General features: G+C 29.1%; 1 long non-coding RNA gene across 2 annotated transcripts; it reads right to left on the bottom strand.

Annotated features, from left to right (window-relative positions):
* Positions 1-3591: 3591 nt before the first annotated feature.
* LOC106678705 (uncharacterized) lies at positions 3592-13384 on the bottom strand. 2 transcript variants are annotated; one of them, XR_001342807.2, is made up of 3 exons: positions 12995-13384; positions 11706-11788; positions 3592-3743 (listed from the first exon to the last, which is right to left on the bottom strand). It is a non-coding gene; the product is annotated as an uncharacterized lncRNA (long non-coding RNA). The 2 variants fall into 2 exon arrangements; XR_001342808.2 differs by having other exon boundaries at positions 12968-13384.
* Positions 13385-14770: the final 1386 nt, after the last annotated feature.

Here is a 14770-nt window from a genome sequence, read left to right on the forward strand (position 1 = left end):
TGAAAACCATTAGGTCTTTTTCTATTTTAGCTTAATAAGTGTTTCTTTCAGATTTGGTATGAAACCTATAAACGGCTGTTTCTATGAAACAAAATGATAGACATATGGTAATGATGAGTTCTAAGGATGATTTGGGGCAGTGATTCCCAAAGTGGGCACTGCAGTGATTCTGGGGGGCGGTGATGGCCACGGGTGCAATAAATAACTACAAGTCACGATCAACAATAAAACTGCTGAAGAAAATAGAGCCGAGGATTACTAACTAAATTGGTTGCAGCACAGCTAGTTTATCCTTCTCATTAAGATGATTTCAAATTTCTAACTTTTTATTCTATTCTATTCTGAGTTCAATAGATAGTTTCATAATTTCCAAGTTCAATGTTTCTAATTTACACCTTTCTTTGCTATATTATACAAAAAAGGTAGAAACATTAATACATACATATTTTCTATTAAAATTTTTAAAAATTTATTACCAGGAGGTGCTATGTAATATTTTTCCTGGAAAGGGGGGGGGTATGACCAAAAAGTTTGGGAACTACTGATTTGGGGCTACCTTTAACTATCGTGCTAAAGCTGAAAAATAAAAATTATCTCAGGATTTTCAGAGAAAAGATGTGGACGGCTGTTTTTCTTTTCTATTTGATACTAGTATTCTGATTTAATAGGTTTTTAAATGAAAGAAAATATAAAAAGTGGTATTTCTACACCACTCTGATAGGTTTAAAGGGATTACAAAATTATGTCCACCAGAAGTGGTGATTTTACCCAATGTGTATTGCAAAAAAAAAATAAATTATACAACGCTATATGGTAAGGAGAGTGACATAAATGGTTAAATTCTACTAGATCAAATTGAGTTTATGAAGTTAATTGTAGATTATAAACCTAACATAAATCAAATTATTTATCAGTAATTTAGAAAAACAAACTAACTTATTTGAAAGTAGTGAATAATGAATGAGTAATTATCAAAAAATAAAAATCATCTATTTAAGTCATTATTGGGTATACTTTTATAAGATATTCTGTAACTACCTTGGTCCTAGAATAGTACAAGGGCCTGGAGGAAAAAAAAGTCAGTAATTTCATCCTAATTTTTTATTTCTTTATTCAAAAATATGTAAATCACTAGTCAGATTTGATAAGTCCGCTAAGTATAGTTAGGGGGAATAAAAAATTACAACTTTTTCAAAATGTTAAAAAAAAATTAATTTTTCATTGAAAATCCATCTTTAAAAATTCCTACAAAACTATTAAACCTAACAGGACATAATTTAAAGTAGAGTAAATTTTCTAAAATAAGAGCCCTAATAGAGCTGTTTACATTCAATAGTTCACGAGATACAATTTTTTGAAAGCAAAATTTGAAAACTAACAAAAAATCAGTAGTTAGTAAATTTTATTAGGGAACTATTATCAAAAGTACTACTCCTAATAAGAGAAATGTTATAAATTACTTTACAGCACATTAAACTAGCTTTAATTTGAGTGCTAATAAACATCTGTACATATCATGATTCCTGAGATATAGAGTTCCCAAAATAAATTCACTAACTACGGACTTTCCAGTACACTTTTTATGAAATGTTGCTGTTTAAAAAATTATATCTTCGGGAATTATTGAATGTTAATATCCCTTTTACGGCTCATATTTCATTTTTTTTTTTCCTTATCTCCTAGAACAAAAAGAAATAAATATTTACATTTACAAATATATACAAGAGAAAATGATATGTACATATACTGGCTATTTGATTTATCTTGTTTTGCCGGAATGGCATTATAAAAATAGTTGCCAGATCCGCTGAATACGGTGTCAACAGTGATGGCATATGTCTGCCTGGAAGCTCATATTTCAGTAAATTTTCTCTCTTTAAATGATGTTCTAGTAGGTTTAGTGTTGTAAGTAGTTTCAAATATATGGAGCTCTGAATGAAAAATTAATTATTTTTAAATGTTTAGTAACAGCCTTGATTTTTTATTTTCCCGACTATAGTTAGTAGACTCATCCATTTTTACTAGTCATTATACAAGGTTCTCATTAAAGTAAAGGAAAATTACTGACATTTTTTATCCCCTTGGACTAGAAGCATGGAGCATACAATGAACTCTATACTCCATGGCTAGAAGAATTTCTCTCTATTGGGGACTAATAGAACTACAGCTAAAGCTTTTGAATGATTAGATAGTGGCCTCTATGGGCATTTACGAAAACTGCAAATTCAGCTCTATTGGAATCTTCTTTTAGAAATTCCCATGATAAATATTATTGATCTATATACTTTTAATAAATGTTTATTTACATATTATTTGTTACTATTATTATCTAAAATACTGCACCCTTGGCTCTTTATAGGTTGTAGCGGTACAAATTTATTTATTTACAATCATGTAATTATTTAAGCTAATAAAGTATACAGTATCCTAAGGAACAAACTTTTTTTCTTTTCATAAGAAATACAAAATCTTTTTACAATGGATGGCCACAAAGAACATTCTGAAAGAGATGCATCAAAGACTAAAAAGGAGCTGGACGAGGAATCGCTTTACCAATATGTTTAAACAGGTTTATCACACAGCATTACAAAGACAGACCATAATAATAATCAATAACAGTGGAGAGAAAAAAGAACATGGTTACTCTAGGTATTTTTTTTAAACCAATCTCGTTAGAAATATTCTGGATCACTTTCAATTCCATCTTGTTCAAGACTAATATTATAAATTCTCATATAATATTTTACTGTATAGCCCACTCTCCTCTGAAATGAACTGCTCTTCCATGTTGTCAAATTATTTTCATATGTATGTTTTATAAGCTGTGTTTTATGCACAGGGTCTTTGACCAAATTATGCCAGGAGCTGTACTTGATGGACTTAAAATTAACAATAAACCAAATAAGTCCATTCCATAATCTCACTGCTTAACAGGCAACTGAATTTCGATCACTTTGATAAAATGAAGTTTTATATTTTTCTTTCAAGTGCTTCAGATCTTTTTTTGTAACTTAAATTTCAAACAATTAAGCAATAATTATGCTCAATGTGAAGTGAATAAGTTATTTTAAATTTATAGAATAGATGGAAAACGCTTTAGCCTTCAGATATTTGAAAATTTTAAAAATAATAAAAAATTAAAATTCCTTACTTTTAGAACAGGACTATTTAACTTGTTTTGATTCTGTGGGACCACCACAAAATAAAAGTCAACCCCACCAGGCCAGACATGAATCAGTGCCGCTGCAGTTAAGATGACACCTTCACCCTATTGGCTACGAACAGCCCCTAAGGCTGTTGAGCTGAAGAAGGCACTATATCCACACAAAACATAAAAAAGTATGAAATTAAAGTTACGTCCTTGTGTGAGTAACTTGCTGCTTTTAATATTGCCTCTTTTTTCTCCTTTTGTTATGTAGCATTCACTTCTCAATTTCAATTAGCTTCAAATTGTTTGCGCCGTTATAGAAATAATTCAGCAGAAATAACTAGGCATTTTATTTCCGTCTATAGAAGCCCAAGCCATTTTTCAACAAAAGGCAATTTAAGACTGTGCAATAGAAAGTAGGAAATGGATTGAAATACAGAAAATAAATTTTCAATATATGTTCCTATAATTTTATTTAATAAACAACTTCTTGAAGTGAAATGAAAAGTAATTTTATTCTGAGACTTCTAGTCCCTTAAGAATAATTACAGAGTACATTTGAGTGTCAATTGTCCAGCATATAATGGTTCAATAACTAAAAATAAAACAAAATGATAAAAATAGTAATAAAAATAGTAAAACAAAAGTGATAAAGTTTCGAGCTTGATATTTATATACTTAAAACATAAAGTAAACAAACAATAGTTGACAATTCGATATTGAAAGAAATTAATATATATATTTCCATTTATTTTTAAGGAAATGGTTCTCTGAGAAGGAATATACAATTTTGTGGGTTGGGATCTTGTATTTAAGGAGTGGACATAGGAACATGGGGTAACAAACCAAGAATATAGGGAAACTTTTTAGTTTTAAATGTTCTAAGGAGATCCACAACCAGGAAGTATTTCTAATGGAAAAGAGGGTGAAGTCACTTTAATTCGGTGTACCAACTGGAGACATGAGAGCATCTAGGGATCCTAGAGATAAATCTAATAAAAAAATTCATTAATCTCTTTGAGTCTCATCTCTTGCCTACCTGACAATCCACCATAATGGTTTTGAGAGGTATAGAATCAGAGTCACAGGAACTGTTTTTCGGAGTAAGGTTTTCGGATGATTTGGGAAATTCCAGGAAAAGTGCTGATCAAAAATCACTACAATGTTTCTAACTTAGATGTGGAATTGAATGGGTTGGTGATTGGGGTAAAGTAGGGGAATGGTAAGGAAGATAGCTTGGTAATTTAGGAAGGTGGTAAGGTTAGTAGTAAAGCACTTGACCACTTTATCAATGAAGGAAGAGGAATATATTGGTTCTAGGGATTGGGATAATGAATGGAGAAAAGATTTGAATTTATCAGGAGTTTGAGAGTCAAGAATCAACCAGATCATGATGTGAAAGGAAAAACACATAAGGTTGAGAGAAGGATAAAAACTTTTGGGAGGAATCTATTATGAAAAGGAAAAGGCAGGAACTTGTGAACTGGGTAAGCTGAAAGGAAACAAGAAAACGGTCTAAGGAACAAAACAGGTCTACCAGGTATGATTTATTAGGAGAATCATAGGAAATTAATGTTGAAATCTCCGGCTATTATTACATTGTTGAATAAAGGGACATAAGTTCTTCATAAAACAGAGAGTATATTTGATACATTCAAATTCTCAAGATAAACACAAAACTATTCAGAAAAAATATATAGTAGTTACAGTACCAAATTAAGAAAAAAGCCATCTCATAGGCAGTTTCAAGTACACGAATCACTTTACACTAAAAGAATTATCCAATTTTTTATTAAGCAATATGCTTAACAATATTCATAATTTTTTATAACAACTAAGAATAAATATTTGTAAGACAATTCATACATGAAATGATTAGGATAAAAGCTTTCAAGATATAGTAAAAATTCTAAAAAAAACAGACACTCATGGAGAAAAATATTTTGTCATTATACGAAGGTTTCCATTAATAAATGGTAAATAAAAAAACAACACAAAATGAAACAATAGAATTGCCTACATTCAATTGCTTCAGCTATGATACCTTGTTTAAAAAAAGGAAATCAAGGCATTAATCTAGTGACATATAATCTTGAATATTTTGTAGGGTCCTTTCTAACTTTTGAGAGTTCTTTAGAAATGTCTCAAGATCGATCCATTAATTTTTTTTTAAAATTGTACAGATTTTTTTGGAATGATAAAGTATCATATTTTATCGTAATTTTTCATGTTCGATAAAAATTACAATTAAGGCCAAATAAACAAATATTGAAATTAAATAAGTGGAAAGAGTATCGGAAAAATTGAGGAGGACTTCAGAATAAAACAATCAAAACAAAACAACAAAGTTTTAGTTCTTTTATTTTAACTTACTATAATTTGTAAATTATATACATATCCTCAGAAATTTGACAAAAGAACTAATTTTAATTTATGGTTAATGACTAAATAAGACATACATACAAATGAATTAAATTTGTACCTTTTTGGTTGGATCTTTAATAAAATTGTCCCTTAAGGTACAACTCCGTAATGAAGGAGAGTCAGACAAGAAGAGTTTGACTGTACGATAGTCACAAAAATTTACCTTTATTTTTTTGTACAAAAATAAATATAACATATAGACCATGCCAAGGTACATTAACCCAATAATTAATAGATATAATACCAGAATATTTGCTCCTTACAATAAAATCCCAATCCATTTTCTCAGAGTTCTTAGAAAAAATAAGAACTATAGAATATTGTAACTAGAACTCTGATCCTTCTTCATTGCTGAAAACTCACTAAAAGAATTTATACAACAGAATCTGACTTGTTACATTGAGCTAATGACCATTAAGTTTTAAATGCAATAAATGAAGTGAAATTTTAGAGGGTAACTAGACGAAATTCAACAATTAGGATTATATCAATTTACAGCATCTTTAGAAATAAAATTTACTCATATTTCTTAATAATAGCACTAAGTACTTAATTAGACTCTACGTAATTGGTAATAATATATTACCAGACAACTCAACGGTGGGTTGAACATACTATGTTAATAATTTTGAAGGTGTTTTTAATGTTTTGTGTAGCAGAAATAAGACTCTAATAGACTGTAAGAACTATTATTTATCATTAAAACTGGTTAATACTTACTTCAATTATATATATATTTAATATGGAAATACGAGTATAATGCAGTAATTATTAGATCCAACTTACCAGCTGTGACAGTTTTAAATTGGTCCTTTTTATTATATATGGTATTTAATTTTTACTAAAACTAGGATAGTACCCCCTGTCTGCCTAATGGCGGAGAAACAAACCAACATTTTACTAATTATACAACTGTTCTGGTTATGCATATAGAATATATTAACAATCTCCTTTATGTATAAATGGCATTACTGACAACTATTTTATGATTACGTTAGCAAGTCTTTGCAAGATAGCATTATAATTTTTTAAAAAACTGTTCAGGTATATGAAAGATCGAGTTGGTAAATATCTTGTGGTTTGGAATTGGAAGACTGTTGTCCAATCCTATTATGACTGGCATTTCCTTGTTGAGCTAAAAAGGTGAGTGGCTTCAATGTTTTTATAAGTTAAGAACAATCTCTTTTATTTTCTGTTCAAATGTTCTTGCTTAATTTTTTATCTCATAATGGCTTATACTTATGATTATCATACATTTTTATAGAAAGAACTTTAAGTATCATTCTTTTTTTTTAAGTATTAATTCATTTTTTCTAACAACCAAAGACTTTATTATTTTGCTATTCCTATTAAATATAACTGTTGGCGACAACAGTGTTTTGGGAGTCCTGAAGATTAGCTAAAACTTGTGTTCCCATATAATCAAATCAGCAAATAAGAACATTTTCACTCCTGGAATATCATCTATTATGACTGATGGTTCATCAGTATTAAATAACAAGTAAAAATTTAATATAGGATGAACTGGAGTCATTCATTAGAGCTTACAGAATGAAGGAAAGCCCAAAGCCGTTTCATAGGGCAAAACATTGGCTGGCTCCTAATAAAGAGTTCATTTTCTATTTTTGAGTTACACTTGGACCACCTTCCTTTTGTTAATATTAATTGTCGGATTGTCTTATTATATTGTTTTGGTAACTTGGCTTACTATCTTTAGGGATCAGCTGAAGTTGTTGATTCATTCAGTTACGAACAATGAAGAATTTTGAAAGAAATATTTGATGAACTTACAACTGGCATTATAGGTGGGAAAAAGTGCTTATGATGTACTCTTTATTAATATTATTATTTTTTATCTATTTGGAAGATAATTTTGTCACAATCAAGTTTTTAAAATTTAATTCTCTATTAAGAACATGAAAAGTATTTATTGTTAGTGTCAACAGTTCTCTGCCTCCAGATTCAAGTATATACCATTAATGCCTCTGAATATTGGACCCACTAACATCCAATGGGACCAAACTGATAAGATGAGAACAGTACCATCATAACAAAATAAAATATTTAAGTTGTTTGATTTGACTGCTAACAGACTATAAGAACTATTATTCATTACTAAAACTGATTGATGTTTACTTCAATTATCTATGTTTAATATGAAAATAAAGTGCATCAATCATTTTGGCAGTTATTAGATCCAAATTATTACCTGTGAAAGTGTTAAATTAACCTTTTTCTTTATAATTAGTGTTATTTTTGACTCAAAAAACGAAAGTCAGGCTGTGCAAATTATATTCATTGTTGTAATGATTACCTTTTTTTTTTTATTTTCATATAAACATGCACCCTTAATATTTTCCATGATCGGTTGTTTAATTGCTTGCAATTTATATTGCACAAAAGGCAAAACTAAAGATGTTTATATTACCTGTTACTTTATCAACCTGACAATTAACTTGCACTAAGTGCAAATTTTTTTTTTAATATTTATTTATTCCTATTTACAACTGAACATTATAATACATTTAGTAAATCTGATCTAAGAAGTGCAAATTTAAATTAAAAATATATTCATAATTATTTCACATTATCGTCTAACTAAAATTACTGTTCAGCAAATTAGGGTTGAAAACCACCTAATGCATTTTTGAGATGCAATACTGGAGTTATTTAATTTAATCAGTGACATAACAATTAACAAACTAACCTACAACAACATAATAACCTATAACAACAAAATAACCTATGGGGAACATCTGTACATAAGGGAATACTTGAGCAGGGCAGTTTTAATTAAACTGGGAAAGGTAAACACAAGTGATAAGGTGAGTCGATGACCTTTTTGGAAGGAGCAGGATGGTAGAGAGAGTTATGGGGAGATACTGACTGATTGATTGACTGTGAGCACTAGGAAATGAACATGTACACTTTTTTAATATCAATTAATCCAGCAAGACGATAATGTGAAATAATTATGAATATATTTTTTATTTTAATTTGCATTTAATGCAAGTTAATGTGGTAAACCACAGTTACAGGTGACATTTGTCAGGTTGATAAAGTAACAGGTAATATAAACATCTTTAGTTTTGCCTTTTGTGCAATATAAACTGGAAGCAATTAAACAACTGATCAAGGAAAATATTAAGGATACATGGTTGTATAAAAAAAAAAAAGATAATCATTACAACAATGAAAATAATTTACACAGTCTGACTTTTGTTTATTCAGTCAAAAATAACACCAATTATAAATAAAAAGGTTAATTTAACACTTTCACAGGTAATAAGTTGGATCTAATAACTGCCAAAATGATTGATGCACTTTATTTTCATATTAAACATAGATAATTGAAGTAAACATCAATAAGTTTTAATTATGAATAATAGTTCTTACAGTCTGTTAACAGTCAAATGAAACAACTTAAATATTTTATTTTGTTATGATGGTACTGTACTCATCTTATCAGTTTGGTCCCATTGGACTTCAGTAGGTCCAATATTCAGAGGCATTAATGGTATGTACTTAAATCTGGAGGCAGAGAACTGTTGACACTAACAATAAATACTTTTCATGTTCTTAATAGAGAATTAAATTTTAAAAACTTGATTGTGATAAAATCATCTTCCAAATAGATAAAAAATAATAATATTAATAAAGAGTACATCATAAGCACTTTTTCCCCCCTATAATGCCAGTTGTAAGTTCATCAAATATTTCTTTCAAAATTCTTCATTGTTCGTAACTGAATGAATCAACAACTTCAGCTGATTCCTAAAGATAGTAAGCCAAGTTACCAAAACAATATAATAAGACAATCCGACAATTAATATTAACAAAAGGAAGATGGTCTAAGTGTAACTTAAAAATAGAAAATGAACTCTTTATTAGGAGCCGGCCAATGTTTTGCCCTATGAAACGGGCTTTGGGCTTTCCTTCATTCTGTAAGCTCTAATGAAGCCCTGAAACATGGAGTAAAATGTTGGCACATAATAAATAGTTTATTTTCTATTTAAATTACTTAGACTGCACTCAGATGAGCTTCCTTTAATTATTCTTAGAAAAAGTTGTAATACAATAATTAAGTAAATAACGTGATTTTAAATTAGTATTGCAATTAAACAACAGTATCAAGTAGATAGTCACTTAAAAAATTAAAATTGATAATTTAACAATAAAAGCATTACAAATTTAGTTCATGTTATACTTTTTACCTTTGAGTAAAAAAATCCTAGATGACTAATTTTTTAATTTAAAAAAAAAAAAATCATCTTAAATTATCAAAATATACTAATACTTAAATTGGCAGTCCTAAAATTACAAAACCTTTAAGATAAAAATTTTAATTGGCGGGGAAAGGGAAACATTAGCTCTCCCAAAAATCGAGATTAGGTTGTACTCCCCCCATACCCTATCCCTTCAATAAATAAATAAATAATTACCTTTAGAGGTTTTTTTTTTTTTTTTTAAATTGTTATTAAAGAACATGCCATATGGTCAATATAAAGGAGTTACACCCAGGAGGTATAACTTTGAGTGCATATCGAAGAGCAATTCATATGAATAAAAAGATCCTGAATTGTCTTTGCCCATATTTTAACTAATGTTCAAATAAGGTTGTACTAATTATAAGATTTTTTTTATTTTATCTTAGTTATAATTTTTCTGTATTTATTAACTTAAAAAATAAATAAATAGTAAGTAAATAGTTTTCCCCTCTTTTTACTTGTTTAAACAGTAATTGATAAGACAGTAATAAAAAAAAAAATAATTATAAACACAGACCATAATAGTGAATATTCACTTTTTAAGTATAAATTCTAAATAACCATCAATTGGAAAGGTTTAATACACGTTTGCAAAGATGAACTGTAACAAATAAAACATACAAAGTTTATTCCATAAAAAATCTGTTTAAAAATAAACTGAGGTAGTGGTATTCCTACATGTCCAATTTTTATATAAATCCCTTCTATTATATACATATGAATCAGGAGAAAAATGTTAAACTATTTTGAAAAACCTTACATTAATTTCAAGAACTACTAGACATACATACCATGTACATTATTATGTTAAAATGTTATTTATTTGGCTAAAACCATATTACATTGCAACTATATGATCACTGTAACTTTCTTCAAATTTATTGGGCTCAATGTTATTTCTGTCTGGAAAACTCAATTTCAAACTTCTGATTTCTGCTCGTGTTTAAAGTTAAGAAAAATTCAGCAAGGTACTAGTAGAAAAGAGTGTCAAAATATTTTTCCAAATAAAAATCCTGATTTTCTTTAACTGGCACAGAGCACCTTCATCCACTCATGCCCTTATCAGTTATAGTATTTATTGCTTCTAATTTTATTTGTTAATTGTCAAATTGTAAAACTAAATTAGCATGTTAAATTATATTGCATCCAGACTATTTTAATTTAAAAATACTGTTAATGATTTTAAGTTTTAGTTTTAATAGTCTAGAAGCAACAGTTTGATTGTGCAGACTGGTTGAGATGGATGGTAAAGATTTATTAACATGTTTATCATTGGCTTGGTACATTTCAACATGCATAATAACGTGCACCAAACCAAGTTATATGCCATTTTGTTTAATGCAATACTAACTGTTGGCGGGTCAGTAGTTCAAATGAATTTTATATGTAAGGGATGTGTTATTTATTTAATACTCTACTCTGATGAACCACAGAAGTCTATCGTAACAAACTGAAGTCAATATATTATAATCTTCATAATTCTTTACCACAGTTACAGTATTAAATAAACTCTTTAAAATGTATCTTAATGTTTTATCTACTTTTTATAAACAATTATTCTAAAATATCATTGTTTTATTTTGATAGAGGTATAACTTAAAAGTTTTTACTTTAATTTTATTGGGTGTATTCCAAATATAATACTGTAGATTGGGGCTATTTGGTCAACTGGGATTCACCTAGGGCTGTCCTGAAGTCACCCTTCTTATAGCAATGTAAATGTAGACTACAGTACATTTAATACAATATGCCCAAAACAAAATTAGAACAAACTTTTTTTATTTTCAAGTTATGCCACCATCAAAATAAAGTAGAGATATGATTTTAATAAATAATAAAAGGTATATTGATTTTAAAAAAATTACCAGATAATAAAATAAACAACATACAATAGGCAGACTTTAAATCCATTAGTAACTTGCATACAAAATGAAGTAGAATCTAAAACCTGAAACAATAAATTTAAAAACAGAGCTATGTCAATTATCCTTTAGCTTATATAATTTACCTTGTTAGTTTCTTTAAATTTTTACAGAATCCTTTGTTATGTAATTGGTGATAATAATAAAACAAATATTTGTCCCGTCTTTTTGACCTTCTCTTTTAAAAATTTCCCTAACTTCTATTGACCTTGAAAATCTGAAGATCAAGGTCAAAGATAAGTTATATTGTAAATGTCACTTTTTAGAAGCTTGCATAAAATAGAAATGAATAACAACGTAAAAGAATATTAAACAAAAAAAATTGTATTAAAGTTATGTAAGTAATTACTCAAAAATGTTAACAATAAAAATCTAACAAAATAGAATATAAATAGGAAAAATATTCAGATAGTCAAGAAATTGATATAATAAAGGTGTTTACTGCCAGATGTCTGAAAACAATTATTTTTAATAACAAAAACGATAATAAAACAAACAATTGAAATAATAATAAAATACAATATGTATTGAAATTAATTATCATGAAACATTTTCTAGTTTAGTAAAATATTTCTTACAACGGGATTTAAATGTTTTAGAAATTAAAATTTCAAACAATGGAGCTGAAGCAAACACAGTGAAAATTTTCAATTGCTTCAATGAAGGACTCAAGCAGTAAACAGTTATTATAAAACTAATCATTAACATATCATACATGAAAAAACAATATACGTTTTTGGCAAGAGATTTAAATACTTGTAACTGCTATCAGAAAAAAGAAGTCAACTGAAACTTTAACACAACTAAAAAAAAAAAAAATCTAACAAAAAGCTGGATTGAAATTGAATGTAAATAGTAGCCTCTACACTACTATTGGAACATCCAGAAAACTTCCTGTAAAACATTAAAATAAAACAAAATGGGGAAAAAATTAGAACAATAGTAGGATTGTATTATATAGTCATGAACATAATTTCCTAATAAATAAGTAAAAAAGTAAAATAAAATAAAGCCAACTCCTAGGTATAAATTAAAAAAAAATTAAAATTAAAAAACAGTAAATTAGGTAGTTTGGAAATCATATCTAGCAAATTAAAAAAAAAAGTTAACAAGAGATTGTTATTTAATCTAATATTCAATTGTATCCACCAATAAATTAAAAAAATAGAGGTATATACAGGAGTTAACAGGATATAAATATTTACATTAATTCTAAAGTATAAAAATAATACATGAGGGAGAATGAGATGGTCTAATACACTCAAGGTTTGTTAAAACTGGCTGATATAAACTACAGAGGTGATCCCTGAGACTGTCTCCCCCTAGCCTTGCCTTGGCGGGAATGGCCTCCCAAGGCCAGACATCCCCCTCTTCATGTCTCATCTCTTCTCTTCACAGGTAAACAGAGCATAGATCATTGAAGAACAACGAATGCCTAAAAGCGGAAACTGCAACACCATTGCCTTCAAAAAATCAGCCAACGGTGGTGGAGTTACCAAGTTGTGGCACTCTATAATACTGGTCCAAGGTCTGTTGAATGCATGTTATGATTCAAAATCATTTACAAAAATTATATAACATCATTAGATAATCAACAAAACATATCTTATTAATACTACTTAGGTAAATTAAATATTACCTGTTTTAATTAAACAGGCTTACATATATATTATGAGAACATAATACTTGTGAAACATATTGAGTAACTAAATAAAACTACTTTTTCTTGATACTAAAACAGTGATATAAGAAAAAAATATAATATTTAAAAATATACATAATATTAATTATTTGAAGCTACATCACTACAAAATATTGATATTAGGTACAGTATTTAAAGCAGTTTATGAAAGCTCTAATGCTACCTGTTTGAATACAAAAAATATTTAAAAAAACATCTAATTTAAATAACAGTAAAATATTAAAGGACTAGAACATTAAAATATAAAACGTAAAACTAAATGACAGAAAACAGTTCTTAAACAATTTAACAAAACTTGCATCAATAGATTTGAAAAACTTCTACAGCAACTCTTACTACCTTTTGTTATTAATTTCTGTTTGTTCTATATCATTATAAAGTTAACAACTAATTCAAAACTTGATGAAAGTAACTACTTTTCAGCTAGTAAGATTAAACAAAATTGAATATTATGGGAAACTTACAAGAGCTAACAGCTAAGAACACATTAAATAGATGAAATACAACTATCTGGTAGTAAAACATCGTCGAACTGCTGAAAGTGGGAATATATACACCAAAGTAGGGTAACTCCAAACCCCTTGGCACATAAAAAGCCAACGGTGGTATGAAGTTACCAAACCTTAATGCACAAGAAAGACGTTGCAGGCTTCGTAGGAGACGCTAAAAGAGACAGGATCAGGCAGGTTAGAAGCCGGCAGGGATAGGCCAGTTGCTCTTTTGTTAGATTTTAGTCCCTAAGCGTACAGACCATCTGCTGATCCCCACCCTAACATCTGCACCCCTTCTCAACTTGTTACTGTGTTGTCCTAGGTAAAGGTCTGTATAATCGGAGTTAGTTGTACTGCCATGGTTTAATTAAGTAACCAGTAAACAAGACTTACTTGAAACTAGTGTACAGGTTATACTTGTAGGATTAGGAAAAAAAAGAAAAGAAAAACCTGCATACAAGATCCTTTGTCCGTGAGCACGTGGAGCGCTTTAACGGCTGAAAAATCCACAGCTGTCTCACATCTTATTATATTTCGACCATATCTCTTTTAAAAACTGTCCACATCGTAAGCACTGTCGAATGTTACTGCTATGTTGTAGGAGAAGAGTTGAGGTGCGTCCACTGGATATTCTGTCCAACACTTTCTGGAATATTTACAGACAAAATGACTCACCGAAGAGCGCTTTGAAGGGAAGAGAACGCTTGGAAGAAGAGAGAGGAGCTTTATAAAACACAACCGATCACATCAGACTGAGGACTGGGACCGGCGTCAGCGGAGCCGGCTAGGCAGGTGGTGGGGGTAAGTTGTTCCCC

The sequence above is a fragment of the Halyomorpha halys genome, unplaced genomic scaffold, assembly GCF_000696795.3.
Source record: "Halyomorpha halys isolate HHAL.00 unplaced genomic scaffold, Hhal_1.1 Scaffold155.1, whole genome shotgun sequence".
In the NCBI taxonomy this organism is placed as follows: domain Eukaryota; kingdom Metazoa; phylum Arthropoda; class Insecta; order Hemiptera; family Pentatomidae; genus Halyomorpha; species Halyomorpha halys.